This window comes from Vicugna pacos, chromosome 30 (genome assembly GCF_048564905.1).
Source record: "Vicugna pacos chromosome 30, VicPac4, whole genome shotgun sequence".
Lineage (NCBI taxonomy): Eukaryota > Metazoa > Chordata > Mammalia > Artiodactyla > Camelidae > Vicugna > Vicugna pacos.
In genome coordinates, this window is record NC_133016.1 from 31,100,607 (window position 1) to 31,124,228 (window position 23,622).

The 23,622-nt window shown below is 42.4% G+C and overlaps 1 protein-coding gene and 1 long non-coding RNA gene across 2 annotated transcripts in view; one reads left to right on the plus strand and one right to left on the minus strand.

The window, feature by feature from the left end:
* The window catches only part of LOC140690374 (uncharacterized), a 47,819-nt gene extending 46,558 nt beyond the window's left edge, over window positions 1-1,261 (plus strand). Inside the window, exon 6 of the long non-coding RNA XR_012065641.1 lies at window positions 1,013-1,261. This is a non-coding gene — a long non-coding RNA (uncharacterized lncRNA). The remainder of the gene's footprint in view (window positions 1-1,012) is intronic.
* LOC140690341 (uncharacterized) overlaps window positions 1-23,622 on the minus strand; it is a 414,099-nt gene that overhangs the window by 254,029 nt on the left and 136,448 nt on the right. The gene's annotated exons all lie outside the window — the stretch shown is intronic.

Sequence of the window (23,622 nt, forward strand, 5' to 3'; positions counted from 1 at the left end):
TCGGTTTTTCTGCAACACACCCCTGCCTCTCAGGTCAGAAGCAAATGTCAGCTCCTCCTACCCATCCACCCAATCCACTGTCTTGCCATTCCTGGCCAGAGTGGTCCCTATCCCTTGACTGAGCAGTAACACTGAAGGGACTACAAACTTGCCTCTCATCCACTGTCTTAGTTACATACCTGTGCTAGTTTACTTAAAAGTCTGCCAGTTAGGGTCTAAAAGTCTTTTAGATCTCTGGCCTTATCATTTCTAACTGCTCCCCCACCCCATGGAACAGCTTACCGCAGATCTCTGCTGCCCCATCTGTAGCAATGTCCTGTAAATTACAGACAGAGAGAAAAGAACTTCTAAGCCACCACCATAACTTTGACTTCCTGTGACCACACAGACCATAGAAATATCAAGATAAAAATTCCTGAAGAAGGATATTTTGCTTAGGAACACACTTTAATTGCATACCTTTCTGTGACTTGTAATAACTTCATAGACTCTCTGAATGTGCTGCACTCACCTTCCCAGACTCAAGGGAGCTTGCTCACTTGCCTATTTTCAGTGCATTTCCTCCAACATTCTCTATGCAGAGCTTTCCCAAAAGTACATTCCTTATTCCTTTTTAAATTCTTATATACAACCACAGTATTCTTTTTCTTAATCCTCAATGACAAATCATCTTCCAAGATTGTATTATCAACACTGAGAGTGAATAATATGCTTCAAGATTCCCAAGTTTATTACCAGCAAATAACTATGATTGGTTGAAGATTTTTAAGTATGTTATTCCTACTAAGGTTATATACGTGAAAGAAACAGTTTGTAATGAGTCTTCTTCCGAGAGATTTTATATTTGCCTTTTGTTTGGATTCTTTCACTGTTGAATAATATTATTACCATGAATGTCTTCTCTTTGGGATTTAGTTCACCATTTGCCCCTCTCTCTTTACAGGAGTAGAGGAATTGTTGTTGTCCTTCCATCCATCCACCACTCCATGTTGTGTGTCCATTCCTTTAACAGGTATTCAGTTTGGGTTCACCACCTTATCTGTGGCCTCTTTCCAGTGGCCCCTCCGTTGGCTCTGGAGAACAATATATTGCAAATCAGAGTGGGTATGTGGAAACTTGACTATCCAGTATAGACGCATGGTGCCAGAAAAAGCCCAGGACATTGCAGCGTGGCAGCCCACCATGCAAGGAACAGCAATTCTGGCTGTGGTGGACCAATGTGAGTAAAAAGGCTTCATGGGCTGAAGACTTTGAAAAGTCCAAACATGCATTGGCATTGCTTCCTAAGGAATCCAATGTTGGGTATTGTTTAATATGAGAGGGAGATGCTAACACTATCATTGCTATAAACAACATATTTGTTGTAACTGTAATTGTTATTATTTTAATATATTTTCTTTATAATTTTTATTTGTGACTTACAAGAGCTCTTACAGAGGCAGTTGTTAAGAAGCGTGGCCATTATACTGTTGCTGAAGTGTTAATTCAGTAGAAGCATGGTAATAGTATTAATAAGTACTCACTCATTTGATCCTCACATGGCTCTAAAGGTTACCCAGCAGTGCTTGTATAATGGAGATAGAAATCCATCCATTTAAGTGTTTGCAGAAACTAAAATAAGAGCAGTCATTCCACCGTATTTTACCATAAATTCCAGACTATCATTTTAAAGTAGGAACTACCTGATGAGGCCATAAAAACCCTTTGTGAATCCCCAATCATTCATTACATTCCTGGACCCTGGGGCAGAGGTTCTTCTAGAAGGTGGTCCCATCTCTCCTCCCCACCCCACTCTTGGGCTTTGCTACCCACTGTTGGTCATTAGCTAAGCATCCTCATGTCCTGCATGTGTCTGAGCTGTGAGGGAACAGACCTCAGCTCTTTACAAACTGTAGTGACTTTGACCAGTCTGAACAGTCTTTCTCCTTCCCTGCCCACTCCCACACAGGGCAACAGGGGGCTCACAACCACAGCGATTCCCATGCCAGCCCATTAGGGAGCCTTCTTCCCTAGAAATGTTCTTACAACCAGGGCTGTTTCCTCCCTTACTTCACTGACAGTTTCACTCCCAGCTTACAGTCCCCAACAAAATTCTATCCCAGTTTGAATTCCTTAATCAAGTCATATTTATGCTAAGTCCATGGCACTTTCCCATGAACACTCATAGAAACAGAACAGGGCCTGGCAGTGGCTGTGGGCCAGGTTCCTGAGTGAGGGGACTTGCTGGGCCCTTCAGGTTCTGTAGTCTGGCCCAAGCTTAGCTCCCGGCATGGCATCTTCCCATCTGCATGATTTCGGGCAAGGTTTCAACACTTTAGAGCTTCATTTTATCTCTGCTTCATATTTTAAGACTGTTATGTACCAAAAAGTGTGCTTAGGGAATTCAGTGAGTCAATGAATGGATGTCACATAAGATGGTCCTCAGGGAAGGTTAGTTATTTTCATTATGCACCATCGATAAAATTGGCTGCACAGACTTGGCCAGGTATCACAGCTACAGGCACAAGAATTTGACAGTGTGTCACTGTGGATCATAGTCACTATTTTACACAGTAAAACAGCTACCTGAGACCACCCAGCTGTCAGCCCACCCAACTCCCCACCCCACGATCCCTGAATTTATCTGATTTGCTTGCTACCCCTACTTTTTGGAGAAAGTTGGCAAATCACACACAGTCAATGACTGCTAGGTTATGTCCATTCCCATTCACTCAATTTGCCCCATTTTCAGTATCCACTGTGCTGCAAAACATAGACTAATATTCAGAATATGACAGCAAGGCCTTTCCCATTCCACAGTCAGAGAAGCATAAATCTGTCATGTTTAATATGGCATATGACACTAAGCAAGGCAGGAAAACAGGCTCCTGTGCTTTAAGAACATTTTTAATAATGACGTTTGAAACTAAAAGTGTTTTTGTTTGACCTTCAGCAAAGCAGAAAATTCAATTGACTCCTATTACCCATTCCTCAGATGTCCTGATTTGATTGTATTAGGCACTTTTTCCTCATCTCCCCAGCATGACTTTGCTCCATCAGCACAGATGGAGTGTCTCCAAGGCTGCTCCGTGTGCATGGGCGTGTGTGTGCACACATGTGCCCCCACTGGTTGGTGCCACTGATTCATATCCAGGGGTTGTTCTGTCTTATAACTCAGGCATTGCTTTATTATATCCTAGAAAACTGCTTTTAGATCTTTGATTGAACTATAGACCATCCTCTTGCCCACATTAGGAAGTGACGTCTTCCAAGACACAGGTCCTCTGTGCTTGTATTTATGTATAAATAAGAATTAAATATGCATGTCATCCCCTCATTTATTTAATTTGTGCCTTCCCAATTGAATGTGCACAGTAAGGGCTAACTCCATAACAGGAGAACTTTTAGGAAGAAAGAAGAAGGAATTAGCCACAAGGGAGAAGAGAGGACATCAAGCAGGCGTTTGGTATAAAATCATTTACTCTAAAGCTGCTCTAGCTCAATAAATAAGTGGAATTGACATTGTTGTATCATGCCAGAGCATCTGCTGTTGAAGACCGATTTTAATTTACTTTGATATAACTGGAAAATTGTGTTGGAACAACATGGGAAATGAAGCACACTGCATCAATCTGTACTCCTGAAGTGTGTCTCACAGCTACTTAGTTTTGAGGAAAAGTATCTTGTCTGGAGACAATAGAATTATTTTCATTGTTGGAATTTTTCTGGCTTCCAGAAGCACATCTGCAGGTGATTCTGTAAAAGTCTAGATTTGACTTAAATAGCAGGAAATTTTAGCCTATTGAAATCAGGAGAAGTGAAATATTTTTGCCTACCACCACCACCACCACCAGGCAAGCACGTGTACACCCAGAGAGATTTCACATCAGACGGAATGACAAAGCTGGTTCTGTTACCGAGGCCAAACTTTTTCTGCTCGCTACACAACAGTGATACAAAAATAAATCAGGAGACAAGGTTTTGGAGCAAGGTATAGTAACTTTATTCAGAAAGCTGGCAGACCAAGAAGATGGGGGACTAATGTCCTGGAGAATCATCTTGCCCAAGTCAGAATTCAGGCCCCTTTTAAGCTAAAAAGGGGAGGGAGTGTGGTTGGCTGTGCAAACTTCTTGCTGCAGGCATTCTTTGTTCTTGCAGTCATCCATGTGGGTCAGGCTGTGGTGTCCCTTTAAACCTCCAACAAAACAAAGGTTATTCTCTATTTTGCAACTTGCCATCCTTGCATAAGTGCAGAAGTGCTAACATCATTAAAGGTCAGAGCCCCGAGAATAGGCTTTCCTGTAGGTTTTAGGCTAAAGGCAACGTTGTTTTACAAAAGGTGCAGAGCCAGCAAGTTTAAGCCTGGAAAACAGGGCACAGTGCTTCAAACTAAAGGAACAGATCCAATGTGGTGTCAGATTTGTTCTCTATTACAGTTCGATTTAGGGGAAATTTTGCAGTAGAAAGTCCCCTCAGTTTTTTTTCTTGCTTTACCTGACATCTTGTTTGTTGGCTTGTGGTCTCATGGTGTCTAAACCGTATGTTCAGATGAATAATATTAAAATCATATGGTGCAGAAAACATATCTGTTCCGCTTCAAAAAATGACTAAAACATTTAGCTTTGTTTATTCCCATAGAATTTGGATTGAATCAATTCTCGACTTTCTTCTTCCTTCAAACCAGTATTTTATTGGAGGGTTTAAAGCCCAAATTAAAGAATTTTGCAGGGAAATATACACAAAATGTTATGATAACTCACAGAGAAAAAAATGTGATAATGAGTGTGTATATGTCCATGAATGACTGAAAAATTGTGCTGAACACTGGAATTAGACACAACATTGTAAAATGATTATAAATCAATAAAAAATGTTTAACAAAAGAATTTTGGAGAAGACTCATGTAATTCATAACAGCTTTACATCCGAATTTAAGGCTGACCCATATTTATACTTTTAATCAAGGAACACAATAAACTTTCTTAGTGGATCATTTATGGCGTTTTTAACTTTGTCCATGTAATCGTTTGGAAGTTAAGAGGCCTAGACAGCTGATCTAACAAAACAGGAATCATTGCTTGACTCTGTGAATGAAAGAATCCCAGTATAGTTTCCTGCAAGTATATTTTATTAAAAATAACAAGGAATTCTTGCTCTCTAATAAAGCAACAGACAGAAGAACATTCTGAGTGTTTAAAATAAATCAGACTATGGGTTAACTTATCTAAACAAGTCAAGATAGTTTAGGGAAAAAAGTATGAACTTGAAGGAAAATACATATTGTGTAATTAATATCCTATTTTTAAGAAGCAAATGATAAAAAAAACCCAAAATTTAATCATTTATTTAAAAAGTAGTTATATAAAGCCAACTTGTTTTCATAAGTTACATAAATAAGAGGGCTATCAAAATCTACATTATTAAAGATTAAATTATACCAAATAGATCACCAAGGTTGATTGATTTTCATGATATAAATAATTTTTGAAAATATAACTTACATATAACATATCCAAGCAGCCCTTCAGTTATCCACAGTACCCTAGTCTACAGTTGTTCTTACTCTACTTAAAACAATTAATAGGCAAGGTTCAGGCCCTTTCATTTGAACTGCCGCTGGAATTCTGGATATTCCCTTAGTTTAAAGACCAAAAGCAAAGTAACAATTCTAGTTTAAAGCAGTTGCTAAAAGACTATAAAACATTCACTATCTATATCCAGTTACAGGAAAGAATTAAGTTTTCTGAACCATAAAAAAAGAAATCTGCTGAAAATGAAATTCTGTCATGTATGCTGACCATAACTATACAGGCTCTTAAATAATGCTCCCTTTACTGTTTTAATACCAACATAGGTCATTATAATCGCTTTCAAATTCCACTTATGCTAGATGAATGAACGCCTCTCCACATGCTCAATTCTGACAGCTGAGTGTGTGTGAAAGCCGTCAATCACCTAGCTAGTTGGGAACACACAGTTTCTTTTCAGTGGGAAAACACACGACATAAATATATATGGGGAGGTACTAGCTCCAACTCGGTTTAACAGAGAAAAGTGCATGAACTTGAAACTGACACTAAGAAGCATACTGAGAAATCACATTAAGTGTTTCTATGGCTCCTCAATCCCTTTATGCTACATTAATGAACGCGTCTCCACATGCTCAATTCTGAGAGTTGAATGTGCGTGTAATCAGTCAATGACCTATCTTGTTGTGAACACACAGTTTCTATAGAGTGTGGAACTAAAGTACATATATATATATGGATAGGTAGTAGCTCCAACATGGTTTTACACTGAAAACTGCATGAACTTTAAACCGGCACTAGAAAACATATGTACAAATCGCAGTAAGTGTTTCTAAAGTTACAAAATCCATTTTTGCTACATGAACGAAAGCCTCTACACATGTTCAATTCTGAGAGTTGAATGTGTGTGAAAGCCATCAAACAACTAGCTTGTTGGGAAAACACAGTTTCTTTTCTATTGGAAACTACACAATATCTATATGGTGAGATACTAGCAACAACCTGGTTTTACAGAGGAAATTGCATGAAATTCAAACCAGACTTTGGAAAAATAATGAGAAACCAGACTAAGTGTTTCTACTGCAACCCATTGCCCTCATCCTAGATGAATGAACGCCTCTCTCCATGCTCAGTTCTGAGAGATGAATGTGTTCAAAAGCCTTCTATCGGTTAGCTTGTAGGGAACACACAGATTCTTTTGAGTGGGGAAAAACAATACATACATATATATGGGAGGTAATATTTCCAAGTCGACTTTACAGTGAAAAGTGCATGAAATTCAAACCAGCACTAGGAACGAAACAGAGAAACCAGAGTAAGTGTTTCTAATGCAACCCATTCCCTTTATGGTAGATGAATGAACGTATCTTAAAATGCTCTATTCTGAGACTTAAGTGTGCGTGAAAGCCGTCAATCACCTAGCTTTTTGGGAACACACAGTTTCTTTTGAGTTGGGAATAACACTATATAAATATATATGGGGAGGTACTAGCTCCAACTCTGTTTCACAGTGAAAAATGCATGAAATTCAAACTGGCACGAGGAAATATACTGAGAAACCATAGTAAGTGTTTCTACGGCAAATCATTCCCTTCATCCTAGATGAACGAACGTCTCTCCACAGGCTCAGTTCTGAGGGTTGAATGTGTGCAAAATCATCTATCACTAGTCTTGTGGGGAACAGACAGTTTCTTTTGACTGGGGAACTACACTACATACATATATATGGGGAGGTACTAGCTCCAAGTCGATTTTACAGTGAAAACTGCATGAAATTCAAACCGGCACAAGGAAATATACTGAGAAATCAGAGTAAGTGTTTCTTATGCTACCCATTCCCTTTATGCTAGATGAACGAACCAGACTCCACATGCTCAATTCTGAGAGTTAAGTGTGTGTGAAAGCCGACAGTCAACTAGCTTGTTGGAAACAAACATATTCTTTTGAGTGGAAAACTACAATACATTCATATATATGGAGAGGTACTAGGTCCAACTGTTTCACCGTGAAACCTGCAGCAAATTTACCGACACTAGGAAACATACTAAGAAACAAGAGTAATTATTTCTAGTGCAAACCATTCCCTTTATACTAGACGAATGAAAGCCTGTCCACATGCTCTGTTCTGAGTTTAATGCTAGAGAATACCATCTATCACTTAGCTTGTAGGGAACACAGTTTCTTTTGAGTGCCGAACTAACTACATACATATATATGGGGAGGTACTAGCCCGAAGTCAATTTTACAATGAAAACTGAATGAACTTCAAACTGGCACTAGGAAACATAACTGAAAATCCAGATAAGTGTTTCAACTGCAACCCATTCCCTTCATCCTAGATGAACTAACGCTTCACCCCATGCTCAGTTCTGAGAGCTAACTCTGTGTGAAAGCCATCTATCACTTAGCTTGTAGGGAACACACAGTTACTTTTGATTGGGGAAATACACTACATACGTATAAATGAGGAGGTACTAGTTCCAAGTCGGTTCAAAAGTGAAAAATGCATGAAGTTCAGACCGGCACTAGTTAATATACTGAGAAACCAGAGTAAGTGTTTCTATTGCTAACTATTCCCTTTATGCTATATGAATGAATGTCTCTACACATGCTCAATTCTGAGAGTTAAATGAGTATAAAACCCGTTAGTAAGCTAACTTTTTGGGAACACACAAATTCTTTTCAGTGGGAAACAACACTAAATACCTATATATGGGGAGGTACTAGTTCCAAATCGGTTTTACAGTTAAAACTGCATGAACTTCAAACCCAAAATAGGAAACATACTGAGAAAACAGAGAAAATGTTTCTACTGCAAATCATTCCCTTTAAGCTAGTTGAAAGAATGCCTCTCCACATGCTCAGTTCTGAGTGTTGAATATGTTCGAATGTAAACTATAACTTAGCTTGTAGGGAAAACATAGTTTCCTTTGAGTGGGGAAATACACTACATATATCTATATTGGAAGGTAATAGCTCCAAGTCGTTTTTACACTGAAAACTGCATGAATTTCAAACCGCCACTAGGAAACATACTGAGAAATCAGAGTAGTTATTTCAAGTGTTACCTCTTCTCTTTATGCTAGATTAAAGAACGTATCTTAACATGCTCAATTCTGAGAGTAAGTGAGTGTGAAAGCCATCAAACACCTAGCTTGTTAGGGAAACACAATCTTTTTCATGGGGAAAATACATGACATGATTTTATATGGGGAGGTACTAGCCTCAACACGGTTTTACGGTGAGAACTGCATGAACTTCAAACCGGCACGAGGAAACAGACTGAGAAACCCGTGTAAGTGTTTCAACAGCAAACAATTCCCTTTATCCTAATTGAACGAAAGCCTCTACACATGCTCAGTTATGAGGGATGAATGTGTGCATATGTAAAACATAGCTTAGCTTGTAGGGAAAACATAGTTTCTAAAGAGTGCAGAACAACACTACATATATATATATGTATTGGGGTAATACCTCCAACTTGGGTTTACACTGAAAAATACATGAACTTTAACGGACACTAAGAAACATCCTGACAAACCAGGGAAGTTCTTTCTACTGCAAACCATTATCTTTTGGCTAAAAGAACGAACGTCTCTTCACATGCTCAATTCTGAGAATTAATTGTGTGTGAAAGCCGTCAATCATCTTAGCAACTTGGGAACACACACATTCTATCCAGTGGGAAACTACTCTCTTTCTATATATATATATATATATATATAGGGAGGTACAAGCTCCAACTCGTGTCTAAAGTGAAAAGTGTATAAACTTCAAAACGGCAATAGGAAACATACTGAGAAACCAGAGTAAATGTTTCAACTGCAACACATTCCCTTCATGTTAGATGAAAAAACGTCACAACTCAAGCTCAATTCTGAGATTTAAGAGTGTGTGAAAGCCGTCAACCAACTATCTTGTTTGGAACACACACTTCCTTTACACTGGAAAACTACACCATATAAATATATATGGGGAGGTAATATTTCCAACTCGGTTTTACAGTGAAAACTGCATGAAATTCAAACCGTCACTAGGAAACATACTGAGAAACCAAGTTAGCGTTTCTACTACAAACCATTCCCTTTAGGTTAGATGAACTAAACTCTCTCCACATGCTAAATTCTGAGATTTAGGTCAGTGTAAAAGTCATCAATTACCTAGCTTTTTGGGAAAACAAAGTTTTATTGAGTGGGAAACTACACTGTATATATATATATATATATATATATGGGATCATACTAGCTCCAACTCGGTTTTACAGTGAAAAATGCATCAATTTGAAACCAGAATTAGGAAACATACTCAGACCCCACAGTAAGTGTATATACAGCAATCCATTCTGTTTAGTGTAGATGAACGAATCCCTCCTCATGTAGTCAGTTTCAAAAATTGAATGTGTGTGAAAGCCGAAAATCAAAAATCTTATCGGGATCACATAGTTTGTTTACAGTGAGGAACACACTACATAAATATACATTGGCAGGTACGTTTTCCAACTAGGTTTTACAGTGAAAACATCATGAAGTTCAAACCGAAAATATTAAAAATACAGCGAAACCAGAGTATGAGTTTCTAGTGGCACCTACTCTATTTATGCTATATGAACAAATGTCTCTCCACTTGCTAAGTACTGAGAGTTCAGACGGTGTGGAAGCCATCAAAAAAATAGCATGAAGGGAACACAGACTTTCATTCAGTGGGAAAACAATCTACATACATAAATAGGGGGGTAATAGCTCAACTCGGTTTTACAGTGAAAATTGCATGAACTTCAAGTTGACACTAAATAACATACTGAGAAAACAGAGTAAATGAATCTACTGCAACCCATTCACTTTCGGTTAGATGAATGGACGACTGTTCACATACTGAACTCTGACAATAAAGTTTCTGTGAAATCCGTGATCACCTAGCTTGTTGGGAACACATAGTTGTTTCTACTGGAAAAAAACTATATACATATATATGGGGAGGTAATAGCTCGAACTCGATTTAACACTGAAAACTGCAGGAACGTCTAAGCAGCTCTAGGAAACATAATGAGAAACAAGAGTAAGTGTTATAACTGACACACATTCACTTAATGATACATAGACGAACGACACTACACATGCTCAAATATGACAGAGAAGTGTGTGTGAAAACCAACAATCACCAAGCATTTTGGGAACACAAAGATTCTTTTCATTTGGAAACCACACTACAAACATATATGTGGGGAGGTATAAGCTACAAAAATGATTATATTCAAAATCGCAGGAAATTAAAATCGGAAATAGGAAACAGACTGAGAAACCAGGTTGAGGTTTCTAACAGAAACGAGTTTCAATTGTGCTAGATGAAAAAAAGTCTCTCCAAATGTGAAGCTTCAAACTGAAAAGAAAGATTGCGTTCCCAAAAAGTTAGTTGAAGGAAGCTTTCACACACACTTATATCTCAGAACTGAGCATGTGGAGAGACGTTCGCTCTCAAAGAACAAGGAAATGGGTTAGGAGAAACACTTACTCTGGTTTCTTAGTCTGTTTCCTAGTGCCAGTTAGAAATACCTGAACATTTCACAGTAAACCAGAGTTGGAACAAGTACTTCCCCATAAATAGATATGCAGTGGAGTTTGCAACTGAAAATGAATATTGCGTTCCCAACAAGCTAGGTGAAGGACCGCCTACACAAATTATCTCTCAGAAATGGGCACGTGGATAGACGTTAATTCATCAAGCACCAAGGGAAAGGGTTGCAGGAGAGACACATACTCAGGTTTCTCAGTCAGTTTCCTACTGCCGTTTAAAAGTTCCTGCAATATACAGTGTAAAAAAGGGTTAGAGATTGTACCTAGCAATAAATATGTATGCAGTGGGGTTTGATAGTGAAAAGAAACCCTGTGTTTCCAACAAGCTGGATGAAGGATGAGTTTCACATACACTTATCTCTCAGAATTGAGTATGTGGAGAGATTTTCCTTCATCTAGCACAAGGGAACGGGTTACAGGAGAAATAATTACTCTGGTTTCCCAGTATGTTTCCAGTGCCAATTTGAACTTGCTGGAGATTTCACTGTAAAATACAGTTAGAGCTTGAACCTCCCGATATATAAGTATGCATTGGCGAATGCATCTAAAAAGAAACTTTGTGATTCAAACAAGCAAGATGAAGGACGGCTTTCACACACACTTATCTCTCAGAACTGACCACGAGGAGAGACGTTCATTCATCCAGCACAAAGGGAACGGATTGCAGGAGAAACACTTACTCTGGTTTCTCAGTCTGATTCCTAGTGCCGGTTTGAAGTGCCTGCGGTTTGCACTGTAAAACAGAGTTGGAGCTTACTCTTCCCCATATATATTTCTGGAGTGGAGTTTGCCACTGACAAGAAACTCTGTGCTCCCTTCAAGCTAGGTGAAGGACGGCTTTCACACACACTTATCTCTCGGAATTGAGCATGGGGAGAGACGTTCGTTCGTCCAGCACAATGGGAACGGGTTGCAGGAGAAACCTTTTCTCTAGTTTTCAGTCTGTTTCCAAGTGCCGGTTTGAAGTGCGTGCCGTTGTCACTGTGAAACCGAGTTGGAGCTTGTACCTCCCCATATATATGTTTGGAATGGGGTTGGCAACTGAAAAGAAACTTTGTGTTCCCTTCAAGCTAGGTGAAGGACGGCTTTCACACACACTTATCTCTCAGAAATGAGCATGTGGAGAGACGTTCGTTCATCCAGCACAAAGGGAACGGGATGCAGGAGAAACAATTACTCTGGTTTCTCAGTCTCTTTCCTAGTGCCGGTTTGAAGTGCCTGCTTTTTTCACTGTAAAACTGAGTTGGAGCTTCTATCTCCCCATATATATGTAAGAAGTGGAGCTTGCAACTGAAAAGAAACTTTGTGTTCCCTTCAAGCTAGGTGAAGGACGGTTTCACACACACTTATCTCTCAGAATTGAGCATGTGGAGAGACGTTCGTTCATCCAGCACAAAGTGAACGGGTTGCAGGAGAAACCTTTTCTCTAGTTTTCAGTCTGTTTCCTAGTGCCGGTTTGAAGTGCCTGCCGTTTTCACTGAAAAACCGGGATGGAGCTTGTACCTCCACTATATAATTATGGAGTGGGTTTGCAACTCAAAATAAACTTTGTGTTCCCTTCAAGCTAGTTGAAGGATGGCTTCACACACAATTATCTCTCAGAACTGAGCATGTGGAGAGACGTTCGTTCATCCAGCACAAAGGGAACGGGTTGCAGGAGAAACCCTTACTGTGGTTTCTCAGTCTGTTTCCTAGTGCCGGTTTGAAGTGCCTGCCGTTTTCACTGTAAAACCGAGTTGGAGCTTGTACCTCCCCATATATATGTATGGAGTGGAGTTGGCAACTGAAAAGAAACTTTGTGTTCCCTTCAAGCTAGGTGAAGGACGGCTTTCACACACACTTATCTCTCAGAACTGAGCATGTGGAGAGACGTTCGTTCATCCAGCACAAAGGGAACGGGTTGCAGGAGAAACCCTTACTCTGGATTCTCAGTCTGTTTTTCTAGTGCCGGTTTGAAGTGCCTGCCGTTTTCACTGTAAAACCGAGTTGGAGCTTGTACCTCCCCATATATATGTATGGAGTGGAGTTTGCAACTGAAAAGAAACTTTGTGTTCCCTTCAAGCTAGTTGAAGGACGGCTTTCACACACACTTATCTCTCAGAACTGAGCATGTGGAGAGACGTTCGTTCATCCAGCACAAGGGAACGGGTTGCAGGAGAAACCCTTACTCTGGTTTCTCAGTCTGTTTCCTAGTGCCGGTTTGAAGTGCCTGCCGTTTTCACTGTAAAACCGAGTTGGAGCTTGTACCTCCCCATATATATGTATGGAGTGGAGTTGGCAACTGAAAAGAAACTTTGTGTTCCCTTCAAGCTAGGTGAAGGACGGCTTTCACACACACTTATCTCTCAGAACTGAGCATGTGGAGAGACGTTCGTTCATCCAGCACAAGGGGAACGGATTGCAGGTGAAACACTTACTCTGGTTTCTCAGTCTGTTTCCTAGTGCCAGTTTTATGTGCCAGCCTTTTTCACTGTAAAAACGAGTTGCAGCTTGTACCTCCCCATATATATGTAAGGAGTGGGATTTGCAACGAAATGAAACTATGTGTTCCCATAATTCTAGTTGATGGACGGCTTTCACACACACTTCTCTCTCAGAACTGAGCATGTGAAGAGACGTTCGTTCATCCAGTACAAAGGGAACGGTTTGCATGAAAGACAATTACTCTGGTTTGTCAGTCTGTTTCCTAGTGCCGGTTTGAAGTTCCAGCTGTTTGCACTGTAAAACCGAGTTGGAGCTTATTACTAACCAAATATATTTCTGGAGTTGAGTTTGCAACTGCAACCCGTTCCCTTTGTGCTGGATGAACGAACGTCTCTCCACATGCTCATTTCTGAGAGATAAGTGTGTGTGAAAGCCATCCTTCACCTAGCTTGAAGGGAACACAAAGTTTCTTTTCCGTTGCCAACTCCACTCCATACATATATATGGGGAGGTACAAGCTCCAACTCGGTTTTACAGTGAAAACGGCAGGCACTTCAAACCGGCACTAGGAAACAGACTGAGAAAACAAAGTAAGGGTTTCTCCTGCAACCCGTTCCCTTTGTGCTGGATGAACGAACGTCTCTCCACATGCTCAGTTCTGAGAGATAAATGTGTGTGAATGCCGTCCTTCTCCTAGCTTGAAGGGAACACAAAGTTTCTTTTCAGTTGCCAACTCCACTCCATACATATATATGGGGAGGTACAAGCTCCAACTCGGTTTTACAGTGAAAACGGCAGGCACTTCAAACAGGCACTTGGAAACCGACTGAGAATCCAGAGTAAGGGTTTCTCCTGCAACCCGTTCCCTTTGTGCTGGATGAACGAACGTCTATCCACATGCTCAGTTCTGAGAGATAAGTGTGTGTGAAAGCCGTCCTTCACCTAGCTTGAAGGGAACACAAAGTTTCTTTTCAGTTGCCAACTCCACTCCATACATATATATGGGGAGGTACAAGCTCCAACTCGGTTTTACAGTGAAAACAGCAGGCACTTCAAACCGGCACTAGGAAACAGACTGAGAAACCAGAGTAAGGGTTTCTCCTGCAACCCGTTCCCTTTTTGCTGGATGAACGAACGTCTCTCCACATGCTCAGTTCTGATAGATAAGTGTGTGTGAAAGCCGAACTTCACCTAGCTTGAAGGGAACACAAAGTTTCTTTTCAGTTGCATACCCCACTCCATATATATATATGGGGAGGTACAAGCTCCAACTCTGTTTTACAGTGAAAATGGCAGGCACTTCAAACCGGCACTAGGAAACAGACCGAGTTGGACAGACCTTCGTTCATCCAGCACAAAGGGAACGGGTTGCAGGAGAAACCCTTACTCTGGTTTCTCAGTCTGTTTCCTAGTGCCGGCTTGAAGTGCCTGCCATTTTCATTGTAAAACCGAGTTGGAGCTTGTACCTCCCCATATATATGTATGGAGTGGATTTGGCCACTGAAAAGAAACTTTGTGTTCCCTTCAATCTAGGTGAAGGACGGCTTTCACACACACTTATCTCTCAGAACTGAGCATGTGGAGAGACGTTCGTTCATCCAGCACAAAGGGAACGGGTTGCAGGAGAAACCCTTACTCTGGTTTCTAAGTCTGTTTAATAGTGCCGGTTTGAAGTGCCTGCCGTTTTCACTGTAAAAACCGAATTGGAGCTTGTACCTCCCCATATATATGTATGGAGTGGAGTTGGCAACTGAAAAGAAACTTTGTGTTCCCTTAAAGCTAGGTGAAGGACGGCTTTCACACACACTTATCTCTCAGAACTGAGCATGTGGAGAGACGTTCGTTCATCCAGCACAAGGGGAACGGATTGCAGGTGAAACACTTACTCTGGTTTCTCAGTCTGTTTCCTAGTGCCAGTTTTATGTGCCAGCCTTTTTCACTGTAAAAACGAGTTGCAGCTTGTACCTCCCCATATATATGTAAGGAGTGGGATTTGCAACGAAATGAAACTATGTGTTCCCATAATTCTAGTTGATGGACGGCTTTCACACACACTTCTCTCTCAGAACTGAGCATGTGAAGAGACGTTCGTTCATCCAGTACAAAGGGAACGGTTTGCATGAAAGACAATTACTCTGGTTTGTCAGTCTGTTTCCTAGTGCCGGTTTGAAGTTCCAGCTGTTTGCACTGTAAAACCGAGTTGGAGCTTATTACTAACCAAATATATTTCTGGAGTTGAGTTTGCAACTGCAACCCGTTCCCTTTGTGCTGGATGAACGAACGTCTCTCCACATGCTCATTTCTGAGAGATAAGTGTGTGTGAAAGCCATCCTTCACCTAGCTTGAAGGGAACACAAAGTTTCTTTTCAGTTGCCAACTCCACTCCATACATATATATGGGGAGGTACAAGCTCCAACTCGGTTTTACAGTGAAAACGGCAGGCACTTCAAACCGGCACTAGGAAACAGACTGAGAAACCAGAGTAAGGGTTTCTCCTGCAACCCGTTCCCTTTGTGCTGGATGAACGAACGTCTCTCCACATGCTCTGTTCTGAGAGATAAATGTGTGTGAATGCCGTCCTTCACCTAGCTTGAAGGGAACACAAAGTTTCTTTTCAGTTGCCAACTCCACTCCATACATATATATGGGGAGGTACAAGCTCCAACTCGGTTTTACAGTGAAAACGGCAGGCACTTCAAACCGGCACTAGGAAACAGACTGAGAAACCAGAGTAAGGGTTTCTGCTGCAACCCGTTCCCTTTGTGCTGGATGAACGAACGTCTCTCCACATGCTCAGGTCTGAGAGATAAGTGTGTGTGAAAGCCGTCCTTCACCTAGCTTGAAGGGAACACAAAGTTTCTTTTCAGTTGCCAACTCCACTCCATACATATATATGGGGAGGTACAAGCTCCAACTCGGTTTTACAGTGAAAACGGCAGGCACTTCAAACAGGCACTTGGAAACCGACTGAGAATCCAGAGTAAGGGTTTCTCCTGCAACCCGTTCCCTTTGTGCTGGATGAACGAACGTCTATCCACATGCTCAGTTATGAGAGATAAGTGTGTGTGAAAGCCGTCCTTCACCTAGCTTGAAGGGAACACAAAGTTTCTTTTCAGTTGCCAACTCCACTCCATACATATATATGGGGAGGTACAAGCTCCAACTCGGTTTTACAGTGAAAACAGCAGGCACTTCAAACCGGCACTAGGAAACAGACTGAGAAACCAGAGTAAGGGTTTCTCCTGCAACCCGTTCCCTTTTTGCTGGATGAACGAACGTCTCTCCACATGCTCAGTTCTGATAGATAAGTGTGTGTGAAAGCCGAACTTCACCTAGCTTGAAGGGAACACAAAGTTTCTTTTCAGTTGCATACCCCACTCCATATATATATATGGGGAGGTACAAGCTCCAACTCTGTTTTACAGTGAAAATGGCAGGCACTTCAAACCGGCACTAGGAAACAGACCGAGTTGGACAGACCTTCGTTCATCCAGCACAAAGGGAACGGGTTGCAGGAGAAACCCTTACTCTGGTTTCTCAGTCTGTTTCCTAGTGCCGGCTTGAAGTGCCTGCCGTTTTCACTGTAAAACAGAGTTGGAGCTTGTACCTCCCCATATATATGTATGGAGTGGAGTTGGCCACTGAAAAGAAACTTTGTGTTCCCTTCAATCTAGGTGAAGGACGGCTTTCACACACACTTATCTCTCAGAACTGAGCATGTGGAGAGACGTTCGTTCATCCAGCACAAAGGGAACGGGTTGCAGGAGAAACCCTTACTCTGGTTTCTCAGTCTGTTTCCTAGTGCCGGTTTGAAGTGCCTGCCGTTTTCACTGTAAAACCGAGTTGGAGCTTGTACCTCCCCATATATATGTATGGAGTGGAGTTGGCAACTGAAAAGAAACTTTGTGTTCCCTTCAAGCTAGGTGAAGGACGGCTTTCACACACACTTATCTCTCAGACCTCAGCATGTGGAGAGACGTTCGTTCATCCAGCACAAAGGGAACGGGTTGCAGGAGAAACCCTTACTCTGGTTTCTCAGTCGGTTTCCTAGTGCCGGTTTGAAGTGCCTGCCGTTTTCACTGTAAAACCGAGTTGGAGCTTGTACCACCCCATATATATGTATGGAGTGGATTTGGCCACTGAAAAGAAACTTAGTGTTCCCTTCAATCTAGGTGAAGGACGGCTTTCACACACACTTATCTCTCAGAACTGAGCATGTGGAGAGACGTTCGTTCAATCAGCACAAAGGGAACGGGTTGCAGGGGAAACCCTTACTCTGGTTTCTCAGTCTGTTTCCTAGTGCCGGTTTGAAGTGCCTGCCGTTTTCACTGTAAAACCGAGTTGGAGCTTGTACCTCCCCATATATATGTATGGAGTGGAGTTGGCAACTGAAAAGAAACTTTGTGTTCCCTTAAAGCTAGGTGAAGGACGGCTTTCACACACAATTATCTCTCAGAACTGAGCATGTGGAGAGACGTTCGTTCATCCAGCACAAGGGGAACGGATTGCAGGTGAAACACTTACTCTGGTTTCTCAGTCTGTTTCCTAGTGCCAGTTTTATGTGCCAGCCTTTTTCACTGTAAAAACGAGTTGCAGCTTGTACCTCCCCATATATATGTAAGGAGTGGGATTTGCAACGAAATGAAACTATGTGTTCCCATAATTCTAGTTGATGGACGGCTTTCACACACACTTCTCTCTCAGAACTGAGCATGTGAAGAGACGTTCGTTCATCCAGTACAAAGGGAACGGTTTGCATGAAAGACAATTACTCTGGTTTGTCAGTCTGTTTCCTAGTGCCGGTTTGAAGTTCCAGCTGTTTGCACTGTAAAACCGAGTTGGAGCTTATTACTAACCAAATATATTTCTGGAGTTGAGTTTGCAACTGCAACCCGTTCCCTTTGTGCTGGATGAACGAACGTCTCTCCACATGCTCATTTCTGAGAGATAAGTGTGTGTGAAAGCCATCCTTCACCTAGCTTGAAGGGAACACAAAGTTTCTTTTCAGTTGCCAACTCCACTCCATACATATATATGGGGAGGTACAAGCTCCAACTCGGTTTTACAGTGAAAACGGCAGGCACTTCAAACCGGCACTAGGAAACAGACTGAGAAACCAGAGTAAGGGTTTCTCCTGCAACCCGTTCCCTTTGTGCTGGATGAACGAACGTCTCTCCACATGCTCTGTTCTGAGAGATAAATGTGTGTGAATGCCGTCCTTCACCTAGCTTGAAGGGAACACAAAGTTTCTTTTCAGTTGCCAACTCCACTCCATACATATATATGGGGAGGTACAAGCTCCAACTCGGTTTTACAGTGAAAACGGCAGGCACTTCAAACCGGCACTAGGAAACAGACTGAGAAACCAGAGTAAGGGTTTCTGCTGCAACCCGTTCCCTTTGTGCTGGATGAACGAACGTCTCTCCACATGCTCAGTTCTGAGAGATAAGTGTGTGTGAAAGCCGTCCTTCACCTAGCTTGAAGGGAACACAAAGTTTCTTTTCAGTTGCCAACTCCACTCCATACATATATATGGGGAGGTACAAGCTCCAACTCGGTTTTACAGTGAAAACGGCAGGCACTTCAAACAGGCACTTGGAAACCGACTGAGAATCCAGAGTAAGGGTTTCTCCTGCAACCCGTTCCCTTTGTGCTGGATGAACGAACGTCTATCCACATGCTCAGTTCTGAGAGATAAGTGTGTGTGAAAGCCGTCCTTCACCTAGCTTGAAGGGAACACAAAGTTTCTTTTCAGTTGCCAACTCCACTCCATACATATATATGGGGAGGTACAAGCTCCAACTCGGTTTTACAGTGAAAACAGCAGGCACTTCAAACCGGCACTAGGAAACAGACTGAGAAACCAGAGTAAGGGTTTCTCCTGCAACCCGTTCCCTTTTTGCTGGATGAACGAACGTCTCTCCACATGCTCAGTTCTGATAGATAAGTGTGTGTGAAAGCCGAACTTCACCTAGCTTGAAGGGAACACAAAGTTTCTTTTCAGTTGCATACCCCACTCCATATATATATATGGGGAGGTACAAGCTCCAACTCTGTTTTACAGTGAAAATGGCAGGCACTTCAAACCGGCACTAGGAAACAGACCGAGTTGGACAGACCTTCGTTCATCCAGCACAAAGGGAACGGGTTGCAGGAGAAACCCTTACTCTGGTTTCTCAGTCTGTTTCCTAGTGCCGGCTTGAAGTGCCTGCCGTTTTCACTGTAAAACAGAGTTGGAGCTTGTACCTCCCCATATATATGTATGGAGTGGATTTGGCCACTGAAAAGAAACTTTGTGTTCCCTTCAATCTAGGTGAAGGACGGCTTTCACACACACTTATCTCTCAGAACTGAGCATGTGGAGAGACGTTCGTTCATCCAGCACAAAGGGAACGGGTTGCAGGAGAAACCCTTACTCTGGTTTCTCAGTCTGTTTCCTAGTGCCGGTTTGAAGTGCCTGCCGTTTTCACTGTAAAACCGAGTTGGAGCTTGTACCTCCCCATATATATGTATGGAGTGGAGTTGGCAACTGAAAAGAAACTTTGTGTTCCCTTCAAGCTAGGTGAAGGACGGCTTTCACACACACTTATCTCTCAGACCTCAGCATGTGGAGAGACGTTCGTTCATCCAGCACAAAGGGAACGGGTTGCAGGAGAAACCCTTACTCTGGTTTCTCAGTCGGTTTCCTAGTGCCGGTTTGAAGTGCCTGCCGTTTTCACTGTAAAACCGAGTTGGAGCTTGTACCATCCCATATATATGTATGGAGTGGATTTGGCCACTGAAAAGAAACTTAGTGTTCCCTTCAATCTAGGTGAAGGACGGCTTTCACACACACTTATCTCTCAGAACTGAGCATGTGGAGAGACGTTCGTTCAACCAGCACAAAGGGAACGGGTTGCAGGGGAAACCCTTACTCTGGTTTCTCAGTCTGTTTCCTAGTGCCGGTTTGAAGTGCCTGCCGTTTTCACTGTAAAACCGAGATGGAGCTTGTACCTCCCCATATATATGTTTGGAATGGGGTTGGCCACTGAAAAGAAACTTTGTGTTCCTTTCAAGCTAGGTGAAGGACGGCTTTCACACACACTTATCTCTCAGAACTGAGCATGTGGAGAGACGTTCGTTCATCCAGCACAAAGGGAACGGGTTGCAGGAGAAACCCTTACTCTGGTTTCTCAGTCTGTTTCCTAGTGCCGGTTTGAAGTGCCTGCCGTTTTCACTGTAAAACCGAGTTGGAGCTTGTACCTCCCCATATATATATATGGAGTGGGGTTTGCAACTGAAAAGAAACTTTGTGTTCCCTTCAAGCTAAGTGAAGTTCGGCTTTCACACTCATTTATCTCTCAGACCTGAGTATGTGGAGAGACCTTCGTTCATCCAGCACAAAGGCAACGGTTTGCAGGAGAAACCCGTACTCTGGTTTCTCAGTCTGTTTCCTATCGCCGGTTTGAAGTGCCTGCCGTTTGCACTGTAAAACCGAGTTGGAGCTTGTACCTCCCCATATATATGTATGGAGTGGAGTTTGCAACTGAAAAGAAACTTTGTGTTCCCTTCAAGCTAGTTGAAGTACGGCTTTCACACACACTTATCTCTCAGAACTGAGCATGTGGAGAGACGTTCGTTCATCCAGCACAAAGGAACGGGTTGCAGGAGAAACCCTTACTCTGGTTTCTCAGTCTGTTTCCTAGTGCCGGTTTGAAGTGCCTGCGGTTTTCACTGTAAAACAGAGTTGGAGCTTGTACCTCCCCATATATATATATGGAGTGGGGTTTGCAACTGAAAAGAAACTTTGTGTTCCCTTCAAGCTAGGTGAAGTTCGGCTTTCACACTCATTTATCTCTCAGACATGAGTATGTGGAGAGACCTTCGTTCATCCAGCACAAAGGCAACGGGTTGCAGGAGAAACCCTTACTCTGTTTTCTCAGTCTGTTTCCTAGCGCCGGTTTGAAGTGCCTGCCGTTTTCACTGTAAAACCGAGTTGGACCTTGTACCTCCCCATATATATGTATGGAGTGGAGTTTGCAACTGAAAAGAAACTTTGTGTTCCCTTCAAGCTAGGTGAAGGACGGCTTTCACACACACTTATCTCTCAGAACTGAGCATGTGGAGAGACGTTCGTTCATCCAGCACAAAGGGAACGGGTTGCAGGAGAAACCCTTACTTTGGTTTCTCAGTCTGTTTTTCAAGTGCCGGTTTGAAGTGCCTGCCGTTTTCACTGTAAAACCGAGTTGGAGCTTGTACCTCCCCATATATATGTATGGAGTGGAGTTGGCAACTGAAAAGAAACTTTGTGTTCCCTTCAAGCTAGGTGAAGGAGGCTTTCACACACACTTATCTCTCAGAACTGAGCATGTGGAGAGACGTTCGTTCATCCAGCACAAAGGGAACGGGTTGCAGGAGAAACCCTTACTCTGGTTTCTCAGTCTGTTTCCTAGTGCCGGTTTGAAGTGCCTGCCGTTTTCACTGTAAAACCGAGATGGAGCTTGTACCTCCCCATATATATGTTTGGAATGGGGTTGGCCACTGAAAAGAAACTTTGTGTTCCCTTCAATCTAGGTGAAGGACGGCTTTCACACACACTTATCTCTCAGAACTGAGCATGTGGAGAGACGTTCGTTCATCCAGCACAAAGGGAACGGGTTGCAGGAGAAACCCTTACTCTGGTTTCTCAGTCTGTTTCCTAGTGCCGGTTTGAAGTGACTGCCGTTTTCACTGTAAAACCGAGTTGGAGCTTGTACCTCCCCGTATATATATATGGAGTGGGGTTTGCAACTGAAAAGAAACTTTGTGTTCCCTTCAAGCTAAGTGAAGTTCGGCTTTCACACTCATTTATCTCTCAGACCTGAGTATGTGGAGAAAACTTCGTTCATCCAGCACAAAGGCAACGGGTTGCAGGAGAAACCCTTACTCTGTTTTCTCAGTCTGTTTCCTATCGCCGGTTTGAAGTGCCTGCCGTTTGCACTGTAAAACCGAGTTGGAGCTTGTACCTCCCCATATATATGTATGGAGTGGAGTTTGCAACTGAAAAGAAACTTTGTGTTCCCTTCAAGCTAGTTGAAGTACGGCTTTCACACACACTTATCTCTCAGAACTGAGCATGTGGAGAGACTTTCGTTCATCCAGCACAAGGGAACGGGTTGCAGCAGAAACCCTTACTCTGGTTTCTCAGTCTGTTTCCTAGTGCCGGTTTGAAGTGCCTGCCGATTTCACTGTAAAACCGAGTTGGAGCTTGTACCTCCCCATATATATGTATGGAGTGGAGTTTGCAACTGAAAAGAAACTTTGTGTTCCCTTCAAGCTAGGTGAAGGACGGCTTTCACACACACTTATCTCTCAGAACTGAGCATGTGGAGAGACGTTCGTTCATCCAGCACAAAGGAACGGGTTGCAGGAGAAACCCTTACTCTGGTTTCTCAGTCTGTTTCCTAGTGCCGGTTTGAAGTGCCTGCGGTTTTCACTGTAAAACAGAGTTGGAGCTTGTACCTCCCCATATATATATATGGAGTGGGGTTTGCAACTGAAAAGAAACTTTGTGTTCCCTTCAAGCTAGGTGAAGTTCGGCTTTCACACTCATTTATCTCTCAGACATGAGTATGTGGAGAGACCTTCGTTCATCCAGCACAAAGGCAACGGGTTGCAGGAGAAACCCTTACTCTGGTTTCTCAGTCTGTTTCCTAGCGCCGGTTTGAAGTGCCTGCCGTTTTCACTGTAAAACCGAGTTGGACCTTGTACCTCCCCATATATATGTATGGAGTGGAGTTTGCAACTGAAAAGAAACTTTGTGTTCCCTTCAAGCTAGGTGAAGGACGGCTTTCACACACACTTTTCTCTCAGAACTGAGCATGTGGAGAGACGTTCGTTCATCCAGCACAAGGGAACGGGTTGCAGGAGAAACCCTTACTCTGGTTTCTCAGTCTGTTTCCTAGTGCCGGTTTGAAGTGCCTGCCGTTTTCACTGTAAATCCGAGTTGGAGCTTGTACCTCCCCATATATATGTATGGAGTGGAGTTTGCAACTGAAAAGAAACTTTGTGTTCCTTTCAAGCTAGGTGAAGGACGGTTTTCACACACACTTATCTCTCAGAACTGAGCATGTGGAGAGACTTTCGTTCATCCAGCACAAGG